Below are 21,871 nucleotides of genomic sequence, written 5' to 3'. Positions count from 1 at the left end.
GGCTGTCATCCGTCATTCCAGGGATATCATATACTGCTTTTTAATAAGAGGACACAAATAACAGACATAAATAATCCCAGTTTAGGCTTATATTCAAAGTATATGGATCGATAGCATGCACACCCTGTCCGTGCATGTCACACACACATAAGGGCAGTTTGCCCGACTCTCGGCCGTGTGAGCAATGTTGAAATATTGCTTATATGGAGCAGACAGAAAACCGATCATTCTCAGGTTTATCCTCAACCCATTTTTATTTTTTTTTATGACTGTTGTCAAGTCCGACCCTTCCTAAAAAGCCGTGTTCAAGGCAAGCTAGGCACTAATAATGCACAGCTGCACCGCTACCGTAGCGTCTCTTTCGCTTTTTGATGACGTAATTGCTGCATGAATTCCGATTTGAGGGACTGGACAGTACAGACCGCCGCGCCATTCTGGAAAAATGTGGCCCAGATTGGATTTGAACCACATACGAAAGTGACCCAGATCGGATTTGAAATGGTCCAGTTCTATGCGATTTGTCACGTTCAGACCGTCAAGTTAATGCCTCACTCGAGTCGGAAAACACGAAAAAATCGGATTCGTGCATTAAGACCTGTAGTATGAACGTAGCCTTAGTTACTTTAATAATAAAGTAATCAGTAAAGTAACTGCATTACTATTTTGAGGTGTAATCAGTAATTAAATGACTTTTTCAAGTAATCTGTGACAACACTGATCACATTGGAGTATGATATATTGCCATTGTGATGATTTTTCATTGTGTTTTGTTAATTGAGAGAAAGCAGCGAGCAGGAAGGGGTTGTGGGGAACAGAATGGAAGATAGAAAAGGAGAGAGAGACGGAGGAGAACAACATACAACAACAACAAATACATTCAACACCTACACTAACTATGAATGTAGTAGTGCTATTGTCATCTTATTGTACTTCCGGTTGACACCATGTGGGGGGCCTGATGACCGAGGAGAAAATGGAGGGGAGGGGAGTCAGAATGAGATGTGATTAGGTGGGGTGGAGCATCCACAAATCAGCAATGTGAGGTGTAGAACCCAGTATTATGTGAATCACCTGGAAGTGTGGATATGTTGACATCCTTTTCTATGCTTCCTGATCGCTAATCCTGGCACCAATAGTTTCTCTACTTGAGTGTGTCTAATTGCACCCAGTCATGCATGAATCCATCAGATTTGTGTTAGTCCTGCAGACAAGTGGAAATGCTGTGCGGGGGCCGCCCCAGGCCCACGGCCCCTCCCTAGCCAACAAAGGGGGGTGAGCCAGCGCAGCCCGTCCCTCCTCCCGTAGCTCCAGCAAGGGGGCTGCCGTCATCCCCCCCCTCGACCACCAACATCATGACCACTCACTAGTTGTTGTCAGGTAAAGATTTGGGGTGGGGAGTCATTCTCGACAAATTTGCAGGCATGACGCTGAAAAATGCTATTCCAAATTTCTTTTCACGAGTCAATACCAGTGGTCAGTCTCCTATCTGTGTGTTATTTCACAAATTGTCAACAAAAAATGCCTTGCCTCATCGGAAAAAGTTAAGGAATCAAGAATCAAGAGATGTTTTTGGCGATCCAGCACAAGGAGTGAGCCAGACAGCAGTGATTTATGCACTCATTACTGGCAACATCAGCAGTATTTGTTGTATCCAGCTGATCTTGAAGTATACCTGGTTGTTATTATTCTACCATGCTGCAATCGCTTAAAGTGCATATGACAGGATAAAAAAAAAAAAAAATCTTAAATAGCATTTTTATGTGAATTAGAATAATATTTTGAGACAATTCGACAATCTACAACAATTTGGCAAAGCGCAGATGACGAGAAATTTGTCTTTTAATCTGCCGTTTAGCCGCGCCTGCCATTATAGCATTCTAGGGTCCCCAAATGGAGGATGACATCGGTCTGATTTAGAATTCGGCCCATTGACGGGTAATTATTCAGAACGAGGAAAATGTGACAAAGAGAGCAGTAAATGTCATTGTCTCAATCTCTCTACTCCAATATTTTTACAGGATATTCTTTTTATCCAAGTATTTTCCCAATGCTAAATAAATAGTATGGTCATGATGGATAACAGTCTTGTGCTAAATGGAATATAAAATATTAAAAATGCATTTATTCACTACGACATGGCAAAATTACTTCATAATGGTCAAAACTGTCGACTTCTAGCCTGGAACTTCAAACACACCGCTGTTCCAGCTATAGTCTGGAGACTGTTCAGCGGATCAAATTCCCAGGACGGAGCAAGCCACAGCAAACAGACAGTGAAGCGGACCAATCAGCGACAGGCGAACGTGACGTTGGTAAAGCGACAAGAAACTCTAGCGTGAGGACGTAAACATACGAGGAAAGCGGAGAATGGAGAAGTTTATTCAATATGGCTAGCGCGAGACAGACTGTTGGCTTTAGCGACTCAATGTGTTTTTGATCATTTAAAACTGAATTTACTATGGATAGGAACATATTCTCGGCTCTGCCGTTCGCCATCTGTGTTGTTGTGGAGACGACTTCCGAAGCGCGTGAGTGACGTTGCCCGTTAAGAACATGTTACGCAAATAAATGCATCTGATTGCACGGACGATTTTGTTCAGGCTCGAGAGGCCGATAAGTAGCTGGGTCCCAGACTCTATAGCTGGAACAGCGGAGAGTCTGGAGTTCCAGGGTAGTCGGCTTGACCTTCACTGTTGCACCTCCCGAACGATATGTTATGCCACTGGAGTTAGTCATTTCCCTGCCCCGGCTTCGGAGAATGTAAACAAACCAGGAGGCGTGACAGCTAGCCGACATGCTAACCCGAACCGAGTGATGTCTCAAAGTCTTATTTTTCGCTTTTCGAAGCGAAAAATCATACAAAACTACCCCGGATCATGTCACAAGGTGGGGTTGTCGATTGTCTTCGGCGATCAGCAACCCGCTCGGCGGTGAGCAAGTTACAGCTCGTCATTCCTCCGCTGTGGGCAGGAGAGCTCGTTTGCAGGGAAGTAGCTGGAGAATGATCGTCTGACAAACCGGTCGACGTCGGAGGAGCGCATAGCTGATACATTGTCAACACAAATATGGCGTAAATCAATGCTTAACTACACGGCAAAGAAGTAAACAGTGAAAGAGTTGCGTGCAGTTGTTGTGTGCAGCTAAAGAGGTAGGATGTGTCTGAGGAGAACTTTTCTACATGTCCGCCCATGATGAAACGTGAGTAAATATTCCGTTATTTATAGAAAGTCTGTAGTGTTTGCTTTGTAATCACTGTATTCGCGGCCATTTTAACACAAAGTTGCAATTTCTGATGGGGTGGAAAATTTCACAGAACAACGGGCACATGAAGAGGGCAATAAGCCGAGTATAGCGCTCTCCCGGCGTGCACACGAAGGACCGAGGGGGAGTGTGACAAGCCGCCAGTCGTCGGCCGAGTGGCATTCTCGGTGGACAAGGAGCATTGTCAGCCACAAAATGCAAGCCACCTACGTATTAAAACTAGTGTTGCACCGATACCATTTTTTGGCCCCGATACCGATACCTGGCTGTGCAGTATCGGCCGATACCATACCGATACCACCCCGATTATATATATATATATATATATATATATATATATTTTTTTTTTTCTTAATTGTTTTTTTTTGTTTTTTTTCCAAAGAGCTACATAATTGGATGTGAAATCATTGCTATCAAGGCTTTGTCAGGCTGTTGCTTACCTTTGCAAAATAGGAAAAAGTACACTAAACCCTAGTAGACAATAGTTGAATAAACCTTCCGCTCTCAAAGGCCAAAATAGTGCTAAATTTGTGAAATTAATAAAACATGTATAATACTAGCCCAACAGTAAGAAAGTAAAAATAAATTCAGAATAATAAACTCTGAATGAACTGAATAAACCTTTTTAAACCTCTCAAAGTCCAAACAGTGCAACTTTCATGAAATTATTGTCACATTCTGCTGCTGGTTAGATTGTGTTTTGTTGCTGGGCGTGGGGGCGTGGCACTTGAATCCAATGCAGGCTCATCAACGCAGCATTTAAGCACGGGTGATCTCAGAGAAGGCTGCCGAGATATTTGCCTTGCTGATCGCTATTTGACATCTGGCACAATAATCTCGCTACATTTGCTTGTTATGCCCCTGCATTGGGTTTTTCTGTTAGTGTGCTGCTCTCGTTTGTAACCGCTGCCTATCGTCTTAGTTTGTCTGTCAACCTGCTGTCACGGACTCCTTTTGTTATTTCTACTGTCCCGCGATCGCGTGTTATTTTTTGTTTGCAATCATTAAACCCTTTTATGTATCCCCCGCTTGTTGTCTGCTTCGAGGTTCAACCTTGTTTCCGCATTTGCGGAAGCTAACAATTATAAGTAATAATAATTGACCACAGCATCCCGTCTCTCCTTTTTTTCGGGAGGTGGGAGTCCCTTATTTCTATTTCTGAAAGGTGGCAACAATACTTTGGAAACACTTCCCAAATTACTGCGGTATTTCTTTCAGTAAAAGACAATAAAAGTAAAGTAGACGAAGTGAATTGACCAGAGATTGTTGCTCCGGTCCAGCGGCCTTCTTCCTCTGGATAGCAGTCCTGCTCTTGCAGGCTCAAACTCGTTGTGTTCGTTCACGTTTCGTCTTCAAATGTTTTATCAAGTTCGAGGTATTGAAACTGGCTGATTTAACTCCACATCTCCAAACTTTCAGGCCGCAAATCTTGCATGCAGCCATTGATTTTAATCGACGGGATTTCTATTTGGAAATATTTCCCGACTGCCGCGGCGCCGCCATATTTCCTGGTTTGTTTTTCGTCCATATGAAAAAGCCCCCTTTTGATTGGTCAGGAGTGGCTATTGGCCCGCTCTCATTGGTCTGGAGCAGGCCAATAGCGATAGCTGCTTGGTGTTCACGTGTCATCACACAACACAGAGGCACAGGTTAGTGAGCGCCAGGAGGAGAAAAAGGCTGTGGTCAAATGTTATAATAATGGACCGGTAAATGGTATCGGCGCCGTCTTTGTTGGTACTCGCCGATACCGATACCACCATTTCGGGCCAGATCGGCGCCCCCTGCCGATACTAGTATCGGTATCGGTGCATCTTTAATTAAAACGTGTGCCATGATCCCAGTATTTGACATACCGTATTGGCCCGAATATAAGACGGCCCTGATTATAAGACGACCCCCTCTTTTTCAAGACTCAAGTTTGAAAAAAGACTTTTTGAACACCAAATTAAGTTTTGTACAAAAAATTACAGTACTTCTGAAACAAATAATTATAACAATATATTTGAGAGAAAAAGTATGTTATTTTGTCTCATTCAAATCTTAATATCTGAACATTTAAATATGTAAAGTGCAATCACATTCGTAGATAAATGGCTTCTGGTTTTTGAAATGTAAATAAACCAATGTATTGTGATAAAACAACAAAATTGCAATAACTGCATTAACCATCAAAGTGAGGTCTAACTGTAACTGTAGTCTTGAAACAAATCTGAATAAGAAAAAACATTGAAATAAAATCATGCAAACTGGTTAAACTTGAGAGTAGCTGAGATCTGTCATGACAGATCATCGCTTCAATTACGTATATCTGGCGCCATCTAGCGTCATGAATGGGTATAATGTCTCGACCGCGAATATAAGACGAGCCCCTCTTTTTCAGTCTTATTTCAATGCAAAGAATATCGTCTTATATTCGGGCCATTACAAAACACGATGTTTACTCGCTTCCTCGTAAGTCCAATGGTCCCACAGTTGTCGAACACTTGACTTGGACGATCACGGGGTGAACTTTTTGAAACCCAAAAAGGCTCACACACCTCTCCATGGTGCAGCTACAAAACCCTGCAGCTGTTTGGCTGGCGTGATGCGATAAATAAACAAATTAATCGGCTGAATTCACAGTCCATCGACATGATTCTGACCCGTGTGACGTCACATTCGCATTCGTCCTCAACTCGAGACTGGAGCTGGAAGTCACTCATTTTCATAGCGCGGGAATAAATAAAACGATCATTTCCACACACATCCAAGTGGTCCATTTCATTCAGGAGCAGAAAAATAGCTCGTCAAATATGGAATAAACATGCCTTTTGGTTTAAATGTATCTTGTGATTTTCATAATCAGACTTTTTTTTTTTTTTTTTACTTATTCCAGCGTAAATATAAGAACTTTCAAAGGGTTCACACACATTTTCCTTCCTATGTAAACACAAAATTATTAGCATGTACTAGACAGAAACAACTACTAGAACAGATGGCCACTTCTAAACACACGCATCTGATCACGTTCCATCCAGAAATCACATCTTCCAGATAAAATATTTATTCATGATTACTGCATGTGACTTCTAAAGCTTTAATATCAGCTGTTTCTTTTTCAGGTGGGAGTTCTCATTTTTTTCCAGAACAGGTTGAAACTCTTTTCAAATGATGTCAGTATGCACCAAGCTGGGAATACATCACAGTAATCGCAGCCTGTGTTCACAGTGTCCGACCGTATGACTTGTAAGACGATGAAAATAATGATTGGGCGTTCTGTTACTCATATTCATCACACTGTGAAAAAAAGCATTGAACTGAGAGCACCCGGTGAGCACACTAGACTGGAGTATTAGCGAGCAATATTTTACAGTGTGCAACGCCCTCGACCATTTGGAACTATCTCAAGTGCGCTGATGAAGCTCCCGTGAGCGATGTGGGCAACCATGTCCTCAGAGAGGGGCCCAAGGCTTCATTGTAGTGCTGCTTCCCTGCCCTCTCGAAGCCGCCGCTCTCCACTTGTCATCCTCAGTTAGCTCAGCAAAGTAATGAGTATGCCGCTGTACATTTTTCATGAGGGGGGTGGGAGTGAAAAATGCGCTCCTTATCATGCTTTTAATATAGAAAGTTTTCCCACACACTCTTCACCCCGTCCCCCGCCAAGCAGCCTCCAGGCTAGCATGATGCTGTATGAGCATGTTTAATGGTAGCGTTCCCTACGGGAGAGTCAGCATAATGCAATGTCACTCTGAATGATGAATATGTTGACTGCGGCAGATACACAAGCAGCTGTAAATCACGAGTAAATTAGATCATATTGCCCGTCCTCTTTTGCGAAGGAGACATCAGGGAAGAATTATAGTATCGTGAGGTGAGGTCTCACATTAACAGAAGAATGACGAAGGGGGGTGGACCTCTATTGTCATTATTATTCAGGAGAAATGAAATATGAATGTGATCATTTTTTAGGAGTAATTGTAAAACAGTGTAAGATAAAATACACACTGACAAAATGAATTTTTCATAAAGTGGAGAGCTGAACTTGAATAACAATCCCACAATTCGATTAGATGTAATAATGCTGTATGGCTTATGTTTTTTTACCCTTACTGGGCACTTATTTAACTCATTGGCTGCCATTGACGGTGCTAGAAGTCCAGTCCATTTTTGACTGGGAGGAGTGAATGAACATTGGTTCATTCGGTCTGCCTAAATTAATTGGACGTCTATCGGCGTCAGTGGAATGCAATGAATTAAATACTGTGACACAAAAATATTTCATTGGGGCCGTAACCAGAGTGTAATTCTTTTTAAAAATGGATTTTAATTTAATGACTTTAGTTTTTGTTACTATTGTATTCATTTAAAGGGATCCATGGATAGAAAGACTTGTAGTTCTTAAAGATAAACGTTATTATGAGTTACAATAATTTGATATTGTAACCCTATTGATAATTTTTATACAATTTGTAAAATTTGTTTAACTAGTAGGTCGCCATTGTTGTCGATGTCGCAGGGCGGTGACGTCACATGGTTACGCTGCCGGGCTTCCAGAGAATGACTCTAGTGACATGTAATCAGTTCAACCCTTTCAGTTTGAACCAGAGAGGAACATTAATGAGCATGAGAGCACTGTCGATATTTCACAAAACGAGCAGAAAAAGCAAAATGAACAGGAAAGATGGGATGAGACGAGAAGAGAGTAGGGAAAAAAAAAACGGTGCTTCGCCTAAATGTGCTACACCGGCGAAACGTCATACAGGGGCGAATTAGACACCCAAAGTAATACCGTGTGCTTTCAGCTTGTTTTGTTTGGATGTATACAGAGAGAACATACTTAATGTCTTAAGAAAATAAACGTATTAATATCAAATAAGGGTGGTCAAAATACAGTGTTATGAAATATTATCTGAATTTCTCACATTTCTGCATAAAATCACCATCAAATGTGATCTGATCTTTGTCAAAATAACACAGATGAAAAAAACAGTGTCTGCGTTAACAAAAACCACCCAAATATTTATAGGTTTTCATATTTTAATGAGGATAGGATGCAAACAATGGCAGGAAGGGAAAAATAGGTAAGTGAACCATCACATTTAATAGATTGGCACCCTCTTTGGCAGCGATAACTTCAACCAGACGCTTCCTGTAGCTGCAGATCAGTCTGGCACATCGATCAGGACTAATCTTGGCCCATTCTTCCCTACAAAACTGCTGTAGTTCAGTCAGATTCGGGGGATGTCTGGCATGAATCGCTGTCTTTAGGTCATGCCACAGCATCTCAATGGGGTTCAAGTCTGGACTTTTACTTGGCCACTCCAGAACGTGTATTTTGTTCTTCTGAAACCATTCTGAAGTTGATTTACTTCTGTGTTTTGGATCATTGTCTTGTTGCATCATCCATGCTCTTTTTAGATTCAACTGTTTGACAGACGGCCTCAGGTTTTCCTACAAAACATCTGATAAACCTTTGAATTCATTCTTAAATTAATGATTCTAAGTTATCCAGGCTCTGAGGCAGCAAAACAGCCCCAAATCATGATGCTCCCTCCACCATGCTATTGGAGAGCTATTCCATTTTTCCTCCACACATGACGTTGTGTGTTACTCCCAAATAATTCAACTTTGGTTTAATCAGTCCACAACATATTTTGCCAAAACTTCTGTTGAGGGTCCAAGTGCCTTTTTGCGAACATTAAACGGGCAACAATGTTTTTTAGACACCAGTGGCTTCCTCCGTGGAGTCCTCCCATGAACACCATTCTTGGCCATAGTTTTACATATAGCTGATGTGTGCACAGATATTAGACTGTGCCAGTGATATCTGTGAGTCTTTAGCGGACACTGTAGGGTTCTTTTTTTTTTTTTTTTTTTTTTTGAGTATTCTGTGCTGAACTCTTGGCGTCATCTTGGTGGACAGCTACTCCTTGGGTAAAAAGCATCAGTGCCATACTCTCTCAATTTGTAGACAACTTCTCTGACTGTCGATTGATGAACATCCAGACTTTAAAAGATGGTTTTGTATCCTTTCCCAGCTTGATACAAATCAACAATCGTTGCTCACAGGTCTTCAGACTGCTCTTTTGACCGAGCCATGATGCACATCAGACAATGCTTCTCATCAAGACAATTCTTACCAGGTGTGTGTTTTATAGTGGGCAGGGCAGCTTTAAACCACTCATCAGTGATTGGGAACACACCAGACTTAAATTGTTTGGTAAAAATTGGTTTCAATTGCTCTTTAAGTCTCCTTAGGCAGAGGGTTCACTTACTTATTTTCCCTCTTCTGTCATTGTTTGCATGCCATCCTCATTACAATATGAAAACCTATAAATCTTAGGGTGGTTTTCATTAAAGCTGACACTTGTTTTTTTTTTCATCTGTGTGATTTTAGCAAAGATCAGATCACATTTGATGGTGATTTTATGGAGAGATGTGACAAATTCCAAAAGGTACAGAAGCTTTTTCATACCACTGTATGCTATGTCACTAATGTGGTCAACAGATCAACAATCTGCTATAAAGCTACCACAAGAAAACACAATGCTTAAAAGTATGAGAGGGAAACACATGCAAAAAGTATTTTGAGGCAATGAAAAGGTAATAAAAGACTATATAAAAACAAATAGTAAGTACTCGCCGCTTTTAACCGATAAACGCATGTGTTGGACGTCTTGCCGCGTAGAAGGAATTGCAGTAACCCAGTAGTATTCGTCGAGTGACAGTGACAAACAGTGTCATCACCCTGAACGTCCGTTGCACGCATAAAACATGGCGCCCTCCGTAGGTCAAAACATGTACTAAATATTATAGTTTTTAAATCAACAGCAATATTTTATATGTTTCTAATAACATATTTTAGTAAAAGAGAACAATTGTGGCTTATTAGAGCCTACGAGTCTTTAAGTCCGAGGTTCCCTTTAACAATTTGTAATTATATTGAGAATGAGAATGAGAATGAGAATGCTTTATGAGAATGAGAATGAGAATGAGAATGCTTTTTGTTGAGAATGTAATTATATTAAAATAATAGAAAGTTTTTTTAAAGACCATTAATAGTCACTTGCTCTATAAAGGGTTAAAGGTCTTGAGTGTCAACTTATGAAAGGCTGTCCACTGTAGTGACCACTGTACCTTACAGGGTTAAAAGTCTTACGAACATTAACACGACAATCAGAGTAATGAACATTTTTTATAATAATGAATTTTTTATATTAGCACCAACGCTAACGCTAACACAATGCAGCAGATCTGGCTGGCCAACTAAAATTGTAATTCATATTTCTGGTTGCCAAGATACAGTTCCATGTATAAACCAGTGAACCATACAAATGAATAGGGATTTTTACTTTTAGATTTTTTGATTTAGTTGTCCATCAGTGATCATGCGGCGAATGTAACCTTCTATATTTGCATTAATGAATATCCGAATGTGCAGATGACTTTGCATATTTCAGTCAAACCAAACTAAATGACTTAAAGCATCAAAATAGAGCTTATACAGAGTAAATATGTCTGCACCCACCTTGAATGGAAAATTAACCCCTTGATCCCCTGAATTTTCAATGAACACTTTCAGTACCACTGACGAGGCTAGACGTCCAATCTTGTGGCGTCCAATCATTCTTCTGCTGTGAACTGAAATGAGTTTGTCACTAGTAGACGTCGAATCCATTTGAACTGGAAGGGTTCTTCGCTGCCATCCGTTCCACTTCAAATGGATTGGATGTCTCACACCGTCAATGGCAGCAATAGAGGTATTGGTGGAATACAGAAGTAATTAAGAAAAAGTATTGATAAAAAAATACCAAACATAGAAAATTTGTTCACCATATGCCTGCGTGGGTTTTCCACGGGTATTCCAGCTTCCTCCCACATCCTGAAAACATGCATGGTAGGCTGAATGAACTCACCAAATCACCAATTGCTGTGAGTAGCTGCGTGAATGGTTGTTTGTCTGTACATTATGCGCCCTGTGACTTGCCGGCAACTACGGTACTTCACAGTGTACCCTGCCTCTTACCCGTTGTAAGCTGGGGTAGGCTTCAGCACCCCCGTGCCCCTTGTGTGGATAAGTGGTTCAGAAGCTGAATGAATACACTGTATATACAGTCCCTGACAAAAGCCTTGTCACTCATCCATTTTGTAGAAACAGTAGTTAAACACCTGACTTGAAATGGCTCATATGAAAGCTAAGACCCTCCAAAATGATGTTGAATGTACAAAAATATATTTGTTTCACTGAAAAAAGATTTATCATTTAATGACAACATAAAGGTCAAAAAGGCAAGACAAAAGTTTTGTTGCCTACAGAAAGTAGTTTGAAAATTGAACGAAAAATGTACTCCAAATACAAAATTTGTTTACTTAACATAAGCGAATTAAGTAGTGGTGCTGTGAGATCCAAATTTAATATTTTGTATGACTTCCATGGGCTTCAAGGACTGCATCAATGCGGTTCGGCAAGGATTCATACAATTTATTGATGAAATCATCAGGAACATCAAAGAAAGCAGTCTTGCATGCCTCCCAGAGTTCATCAACATTCTTGAGTTTCGTCTTCTATGCTTCCTCTTTCATCCTGTTCATGTCTGGTGACTGGGCTGACCAGTCCTGGAGGATCTTGATCTTCTTTGGCTTGAGGAACTTTGAGGTAGCGATTGAAGTATGCGATGGAGAACCATCCTGCTGCAGAATTTGTCCCTTTTTATACCTAGGAATGTAAGAGGTAGCTAAAAATTGTTGATATTTCAGACTATTTATGTTGCCTTCCACCCTGCAGATCTCTCGCACACCCCCATACTGGATGTAACCCCAGACCATGAATTAGCCACCACTAAACTTCACTGTTTTGTGGTAAAAGGTGGATTTTTCAGATGAATCTTCCATTAAATTATACCAAAATCACCGCAAATATTGCAGAAGACCTACTGAAGCCTGCAAGGATCCAAGATTCACTCAGAAAACCGTGAAACCAATTGAATAATTAAAAGTCTGCTTATTAGCAATTGTTTCCACAAAATGGATAAGCGACAAGACTTTTGTCAGGGACTGTATGGCGGAAAACACTCAGGTGACTTGAAGTTCCGCTCTGAGATCCCTAACTTGGCCAAATTTCAAAATTGTCTTTGAACAGGAGGGCAAATAAAAATCCTTTTAATATTATTGATTTTAATGGAGGCGTCTACTGCTTTAAGATGGCGGCTGTTTACTAACGCCAGCGAGTCTGTTGTGTCGCATCTAGTTCTCTTTACATTATCTAATGCCGCCGAGTCTATCATGTGAGAACCGGGTCCCATCGATGCTCGATGCCCAACCTTAGTTATGAGCAGGGGTGAAAATGGTTAGAATTTCTTGCCGGAACTCCCCGACGTGAAGGTCGCCACAGAGCCAGAAATTGTATTTATTTATTTATTCATTTTGGGGGTGGTGGGGGGGGGGGGTCCCCAAAACTACTGAAATGCAAAAAAAAAAAAAAAAAAAAACTGATTTGGTCAGTTTTTTCAATAACACATACAAACACTGATTTTCATTCAAAATTGTATTTTTTCAATGATTTGCAAAATAAAAGTTAACAAAAACAGCTATGACTCCAACCTCCACCTCCTAATTTTTATTATCCCTCATTTCTCCACATACTAAATGCCGAATCTCAATTTTAACTACTTAAGAACATAGGATGTATATTAAAATTGAAGATAATGTAAACAATTACTTTTTGTTGTGTTTTTAATAATAAAGATATAAGTAGCATACAGTACATTCAGGAAAATAAGTATAAATTACATATATTACGCAGAGTGAACTGGAATATATTTTGAGGATTCCGCAAACATTGACTTTTTTAATCATAAGGAAATGAATAAGTAGCCTAACATAAATGAACAAATACAAATATCTGATGTTGGTAGATTGTTTACTTCTTGGAGATGAAATGCAAGTGTGGCAGCTTTGTATTTTTTTGTTTATACATAGCGTTTTGACAGTTCCCGTCATATTTTCGGAATCAAAGCACCGTAGCTGTTCAAGCCCTGAATCTTATACCGGAACTGCGTTCCTGACCGTTCCCACCCACTTTCACCCCTGGTTATGAGATAGATATCCGTGACCTTTTTATAGACATTTATTTTTCGTTCTGACGTAATTTGTTTGAGTTTAAAATATGTGAGTGAATAACATATTTATGAATAAGTCGTTTTTTTTTTTTTTAAACTAAATATTAGACATCAATTAAATGATTCTAAGCTAAAAATGATAGACATTTTGATAATAACATAATTTGATAATAAATATAATTACTTACTTTCTTTTCATGGTTGGGTTGAAACAAAAGCAGTTGCAAAGTGTCGGTAAATGGGGGTCTCCTGGGTAAAACGGACAAATTCAAAAACAGTCCGGGGGTATAATGCACCATGAAACTGCTATGGCAGCATATAGACATATTGTTCTATCAAACACAACAGTTCATTTGGCTTAAAATACAGCGGTTTATTTTAAAGAGGGGAGCAAGAGCAGAAACTGCTTTTTCAGCCTTGTGTGTGTTTTCCGCCATATTTATTTATTATTTTTCATGTATTTATGTACTCCCCTTATGCTTTTTCGTGTATATTTTTCAAATGTGAATTCAAGCATCAATTGGCTAAATAGCCCTCCATTCAAATTTACAAACAACTGCAGTTTTTCTTGGGCTTGAACAAAATGCTTTGTTAAAAATGTTGCATTAGTGATACACACATAATTCCTGGGTTCAGTTCCCTCTCAGCTGGAAATGCCCAGAACACCACTAACTAGTGATAGAGTAGCATTTCACAATAAACGCACACTTATAACATACTTCTCTTTTTTTGTGTAGTATTGTAAAAGCCCAATTATCGGTACACTCCACTGGTGGTAAACTCGGGCCATTTTATGGATTTTATGGTTACTCTGTGTCACTTCATAAAGTGATCCAGCTCGCTTGAACCAATGTTTCTGTTTCCTGAGTCTGCAGGGTTTGAGTCAGTGAACCTGAACATCTGAGGACACAGTTTCTAGAAGTCCACTGTCTGCAGAATCTAGGCAAAGTATCAGGGTTAATCGTCTACATCTCCTGATTCAGTATGAATATTGAAATCATCACATCTTCCAGCTATCTTCTCACCGCTCTCACATGGGTCAACAGAGCCCCTGAGGAGCCGAACCTTGGAGTAGAGCTCGATTGTAAGCGCCTGGTGGCTGGAACGCAGTATTGAATTCTTGCTTTTTGCTAATGATGTGGCTCTGTCGGCTTATCTTCAGCTCTCACTGGAGAGGTTCACAGCTGGGTGTTAAACGGAAGGATTTTGAATCACTACTACTGAATCTGAGACCCAACAAAAGTGGGGCGTGCCCTTGCATCGATTAGAGCCGCAGGGGGTGGAGGGCCGCATCCCACAAGAAGAAGCACCCAGGGAAGACCTCAGACATATTTATGGAGACAATAGGAGTCTTCGGAAAATCTGAGCTCCTAACCTTTATAACAAATTTCCTCATCCCCTGTCGAAAACACTATCAAGTTCAGGGGGAAATGAATCGCTGCTTTCTTTCAAATATTGCTGTAATAAGTTTCCAGGACGCTTTCTTTCTTATTTATTTTCTGTCCTTTTCATATATCTCTCGAATGGTTTCATCTTTATTTTATATTTTGCTTTTACAGCAGATTGAAATGTTAGGCTTTCATTTATTTTATTTTATTTTTCTATATTCATGTTGCTCCTGTTTTGTAAGAGTTGTTTTGTTTTGTATTGTTTTGTTATGGAAATAAAACCTTTATACATTTGGTCAGTGGGCTGTTTTTTTCCCCAATTTAATTCATTAATCATTATTATTATTATCTTTTTTTTTTTTTTTTTTAAACCTGTCAGGCATAGTGGTCACTATAGTGGAAAGCCATTCACAAGTTGGTACTTAAGAACTTTAACCCTTTATAGGGCAAATTACTATCTTTGTGTGTGTTTGTTATCTGTTATTGGTCTATTACTTTATATATTTACAGTATATATTTTAGTGCTGTCAGTTAACAAATTAATATCGAAGTTAACGCAAACCTCCTTTGACGCCGTCAGTTTTTTTTAACACACAATTAAATATGGCCTCTAATGAGGCTTAAATTTGAATTATGTAAGGCAAGCACATCAGTCCACTCCTGTGCTAAAAGGTGTACACGGGGGCGATGGAAATCACTCCAGGCAGGGGATGCTGAGGATCTTATTTTGTTTGTCTCATCCAACAACAGCCGTTTTGGTCCAAATTTGTCATGCTCGTGCTTTTTCTCCATGACATGCACAATAGCAGTACACATGCAAGCTGGATAGTTGACGTACTACTACTAGGCTACTACAAAGACAGTGTGCTGTTTCACCTAGAGTGTGTGTTGGAGTTTTGTATTGGAAATTAAAAGGCCCGTGTATTATAATGTAAACCCCCGCAGCTAGCATGGCACAATGGCACAAAAACACATTTGAAAACTAAAAGGTCCAATAAGCATTGGTTTTATCACACCCTTTTCACAACACTCAAATAAATTGCACACAAATATCTAACGGCGCTATTTCTTGGCGGCAGCTCAACAACAAGAACGAACAATAATATGGCTACAAAGCAAATTATTTGAGGTCGCCAGGGTCAAATCTGCAGCTAACTTTTCCTCACTGAGCACTATTATAAACTATCATAATCGTCTTCATTTTTTACCTCGAATTGAATTTTAGAAAATTGAGATATTTTTGTAAAGAAAAAAATTGCTCATTCCTTTTCGCGCCATGTTAATGTCTTCCCTGTCAACTGTTAACTTTTCCGTTCCAATAGCGCCTTATCCAACGTGACCTGGTCTCAAGTAACAGGTAGGTGTCAGGTGGTGACCATGTTATTAACAAAAAAAAACTTTTCACCATATATATTTAATCCCCAAAGTTAAATATGCTATGGTTTCAATATATTTTATTTATTGATTTATTAAAAAAAAAAAAAAAAAAAAAGTCTATCAAAACAGTTTTTTCTCCACAACACCAGGGGGTGCTTAGGAACCCTCAGCACCCCACTTCCCGCGCCATTAGGCGTACATTTAAAACTTAAATTATAAATATAGACATGTTTCTGTGATACTTCCACTTTACTTCCGCATTTCTGCTCGCAACTTCCGTTTTACACTTTTGCTAAGTGATAAGAACAAACCTGCAATCTTTTAGGTGGATCCTTTTGGGTTAAAGCTGCGAGCCAAATCCTTAATCTGCTGCTGGTTTCAATTTAAGATGTATGGCACGATAGATCCACACTGGCGCTCTGAAGCTGGATGCTGTTCAAAACATTCCAATTTCAAGCATATGGGCGCTTCCAGGAGTTCACACATCCATGCACAGCACAAAAACTCCCGGAGTCTCATCTACACTGTGCTGAATCCATTTTTGGAAGTTCCGTGGGTTCCTCTGGTGTGATTTGGCAGTTTAAAACTTTGTCTACTTCAGCCGCAATTCATGGTGTTCTGTCTAAACCGGAAGTCCATAGCAGAAAATGTCAATGGCGTAACCCAATTTTCGCGTGATATTTTACGTAGATATAATCATTTTTGCATCTAAAAAATTAAGACAGTGAAAACAAAATGCAAGTTAATTGCAAGTTTACTATGGACTGCATGCGTTGGATCTTAGATAAAATAATTGAACAGAAATAAGGATTTTTTTAAAAAAAATTTGTTACAAAAAAGCGAGTTAACCACGAGTTAACTATGCAAGAATGCGATTTACGATCACTTGACAGCATTAATATATATGTACAGTGGGGCAAATAAGTATTTAGTCAACCACCAATTGTGCAAGTTATCCTACTTGAAAAGATTAGAGAGGCTTGTAATTGTCAACATGGGTAAATCTCAACCATGAGAGACAGAATGTGGAAAAAAATTACCTGAAAATCACACTGTTTGATTTTTAAATAATTTATTTCCAAATTAGAGTGGAAAATAAGTATTTGGTCTCCTACAAACAAGCAAGATTTCTGGCTGTCAAAGAGGTCTAACTTCCTCTAACCAGGTCTAACGAGGCTCCACTCGTTACCTGTATTAATGGCACCTGTTTTAACTCATCATCGGTATAAAAGACACCTGTCCACAAACTCAGTCAGTCACACTCCAAACTCCTCTATGGCCAGGACCAAAGAGCTGTCGAAGGACACCAGAGACAAAATTGTAGACCTGCACCAGGCTAGGAAGACTGAATCTGCAATAGGTAAAACGCTTGGTGTAAAGAAATCAACTGTGGGAGCAATTATTAGAAAATGGAAGACATCTAAGACCACTGATAATTTCCCTCGATCTGGGGCTCCATGCAAGATCTCACCCCTTGGCGTCAAAATGATAACAACAACGGTGAGCAAAAATCCCAGAACCACACGGGGGGACCTAGTGAATGACCTACAGAGAGCTGGGACCATAGTAACAAAGGCTACTATAAGTAACACAATGCGCCGCCAGGGACTCAAATCCTGCACTGCCAGATGTGTCCCCCTGCTGAAGAAAGTACAAGTCCAGGCCCGTCTGCGGTTGCTAGAGAGCATTTGGATGATCCAGAAGAGGACTGGGAAAATGTGTTATGGTCAGATGCAACCAAAATAGAACTTTTGGTAGAAACACAGGTTCTCGTGTTTGGAGGAGAAAGAATACTGAATTGCATCCGAAGAACACCATACCCACTGTGAAGTATGGGGGTGGAAACATCATGCTTTGGGGCTGTTTTTCTGCAAAGGGACCAGGACGACTGATCTGTGTAAAGGAAAGAATGAATGGGGCCATGTATCGAGAGATTTTGAGTGAAAATCTCCTGCTATCAGCAAGGGCATTGAAGATGAGACGTGGCTGGGTCTTTCAGCATGACAATGATCCCAAACACACAGCCAGGGCAACAAAGGAGTGGCTTTGTAAGAAGCATTTCAAGGTCCTGGAGTGGCCTGGCCAGTCTCCAGATCTCAACCCCATAGAAAATCTGTGGAGGGAGTTGAAAGTCTGTGTTGCCCAACGGCAGCCCCAAAACATCACTGCTCTAGAGGAGATCTGCATGGAGGAATGGGCCAAAATACCAGCAACAGTGTGTGAAAACCTTGTGAACAGTTCCAGAAAACGTTTGGCCTCCGTTATTGCCAACAAAATGTATATAACAAAGTATTGAGATGAACTTTTGGTATTGACCAAATACTTATTTTCCACCATGATTTACAAATAAATTCTTTAAAAAGTCAAACAATGTGATTTTCTGTTTTTTTTTCCACATTCTCTCATGGTTGAGGTTTACCCATGTGGACAATTACAGGCCTCTCTAATAGTTTTTAAGTGGGAGAACTTGCACAATTAGTGGTTGACTAAATACTTATTTGCCCCACTGTATGTACAGTATATATATATATATATATATATATATATATATATATATATATATATATATATATATATATACATATATATATATATATATATATATATATATATATATATATATATATATATACATATATATATATATACATATATGTGTGTGTGTGTGTGTGTGTGTGTGTGTGTGTGTGTGTGTGTGTGTGTGTGTGTGTGTGTGTGTGTGTGTGTATATGTATGTATGATGTATGTATGTATTTATGTATATATGTACGTATGTAATATAGTGAAATTAAAGGTTGGATCTATGGAATGGATGGAGGGAATCTTTAGCTTACGGTAGTTTAGCTCTAGGACACTGATAATGATGTGAAAGCATGGCAAGAGAGCACAGCAGATCATTTGTGAAGAAAACATTGTATGGGAAAAGAAAATCAAAAAGAGCTGATCTTCAGCATCTCTTTTGACAGCATGTCATCATTTTGCTGAAAATCTAGGCCGCTGTGCTGTGGCTCAGAATGAAGTGGACCGTTCATGCAGCCAAAGCAAAAGGACAAACGATGATTGATGACAGAACCAATGACTGTTGCCACAATTTCATTTGAAACCAGAGCTGTATTTACTTTTGCAACCAGGCGTGCAAACTCTACTGTCGTGTTTTTAAGAATATGAAAAGCGGCATCATTAGGGTGATTTGGGAGTTTCATAAAGTTGTAATTTATCCGTTTACGAAAATATGATTAAAAATGATTTTTAATGATAATGTGTCAGCTCTATTTGAAACAAGTGGCTAATTTATTATTTGGTTTATTATTTAAAGCATCATTCTAATCATACTTAAAATTCTCAAAATAACAACATTAAACTAGAAAATGCCATTTCTGTAGAAATCACGAGGGGATTGACTGCGCTAGATGTCCAATCCATTTAGAATGGGAGGGGTGATGAACAAGATGAGCATTTATAAAGTCCTCCCAGTTTAAATAATTTGGTTGTCTGCAATTGTCAATGGTGGGCAGTGAGTTACTTTTGTGTCTGTAAGATTTGAAGCTAGGTTTATGTACACCTAGCTTGGCTAAAACGAACACTCAGGGAGTCGATGTAGCTTTTGTGGAGGTTTATAGTTGCTCCCCAAGTTGCTGTAATAGCAACTCTCTTTATTCAGGGGCAAGAAATAGGGTGGGAGGGGCAGGAAAGCAACATAGAACATTGGATAGAATACATAGACTACATGGGGGGGGGCACATGGCCCAGAACAAAGGAAAGGCTGACTAGACAGAAGTTATCCTATCTGGTAACTAACTAATAAGGAAAGCATTAATGTTAACTCTATGCACAATAATTCAAACAGTGTCATTTTTTGTCAATTTTTAGGTACTTATTGTATTGTACTTCCTGTTGATTTGAGTCACTTCCTATTCATTTTGAGGCATTACATTTTTTATCTTTTCCAGTTGATCCAAATGGGTCACTTCTTGTTTATCAGTAACTTCCTGTAGATTTTGGTGCATTTCAATTTTAAAAAAAGCCCCGTGAAAATCACAACAACAACAAAAAAAGCCATGAACCATGAAAAACACAAAAAACGTTGATATTTTTGTTGTTGTTTTAATCCTTTGAAAACAGTGAAAATAGGCACAAAAAAAACAGAAAAAAAACTTTGAAAATGTTTTTTTGAAAACTTTGAGAAATTGCAAAACCACGAAAAACAGTAAAAAAAATGCGTAAAACATGAAAAAAACAGATGCACGCGCGCACACCCACAGAAACAGTATAATACACAAAAAAAAAATTGCAAAAATTCGAGAAACCATGGAAAACTGTGCTAGACATCCAATCCATTTGGATGTTTTGTGCCATCGATGCCAGCCAATGAGTTAACAAGGAAGTGGCTTGAAAACACCCAAAAATGTTAGGGAGTAAGGGAGTGTAAAGGCCGAGTTATACTTCCGCGTCAGACCTACGCCGTCAAGGAAGAATCGAGTTACGACCCTACGCCGTAGCCTGACGCGCGCCTCTCGATTTTTCTAACCTTCGCGTCGCGTAGACGCGTATGACGTAGCGAAAACGGACTGTGATTGGTCCGCTCAGACTGTTGTTTCCGGTTTACCGCGAAAACACCGCCATTGTAGAATAGAATCAAACATTATTTTCTACATGCAAAAATGCACCAAGCCGACAGGAGTATCATCGAAGAGCAAGTCTCGTCAAGACATTATTATTGTGATTGCCAAATGGCAAGGTCGGCGATCGGAAAAAAAAAAAATGGAAGAACCACCGAGACGTGGGTGTTCGGAATCGAGTGGCCACACGAAGCGGTGACCCAGTCGGCCAAAAACTGCCAACTTTTTATCACTTTATGTCGTATTTTTGGTTGGTGCACTTCATCATTTACTGTGTACATATGTTTCAGGTATATGAAGAATAAAGCACAGATTTGGTATCAAAAGAGTTGTTTTGATCTTTAATTTTCAATAACAGACAGTTCACACACACAATACATCATCACTGATTGAGAGTGCCTCGGTGCTTTTTATGAGCAAGCCTCCCAACACAGTTTGGGAAGTTCCCTAGACGCCAGAAATCTGCTATGGCTTCCCAGTGGCTGGTTGTAGGACACGGCAAACAAATCAGGCTGGAGGGCTTTGCAGACCTTGAACGCAGTGCTCGACGCCAGTTTGAAGCTAGCCGCCACAGCTAGCTCTCTCCACCCGAGTCTTTAAAACTCTCTGTGCGGCATCAAAAGTCGGCCAGACCGCCTCGAAACCGTCTTCTGCGTCGCCTGCCCGTCAACATTTGTATGTTCAATATTTATTCAGTGTTGATGAGCAGAATATTTACTTTCAAGAGTTCCATCTTGCATTGTTTATTTTTTCTCCGACTAGCGGAAGTAAACAAGCATGCCCCAAAACCGTACAAACATAACGCCACATCCCTCTAGTGGCTTGACGGTGAATTACAGAACCATGCGTTCCCTCACCGCAGAACTATCGAATGTCGAATGACGCCGTAGTCGCTACGCCGCCACCGCAATGCGGGAGTATAACTCAGGCTTCAGGGAGTGACCGAAAATGTACAGGAATTGACCAATGTGAGAAAGAAAAGTATCAATAAGTCATCAGTACTAAAATAATAAGATTATAGCGTAGCGTCTGTTCGGGGTGCGGGGTGGGTGCTCGGGGGGAGGGGTGGGCGGGGGTGCCGGGGTTGGTCTGGGGCAGGGGTTGATCGGGGCCCTGGCGCTGGGGTTGG

This window comes from Corythoichthys intestinalis, chromosome 10, assembly GCF_030265065.1.
Source record: "Corythoichthys intestinalis isolate RoL2023-P3 chromosome 10, ASM3026506v1, whole genome shotgun sequence".
In the NCBI taxonomy this organism is placed as follows: domain Eukaryota; kingdom Metazoa; phylum Chordata; class Actinopteri; order Syngnathiformes; family Syngnathidae; genus Corythoichthys; species Corythoichthys intestinalis.
Note: the sequence above shows the minus strand (reverse complement) of the source record.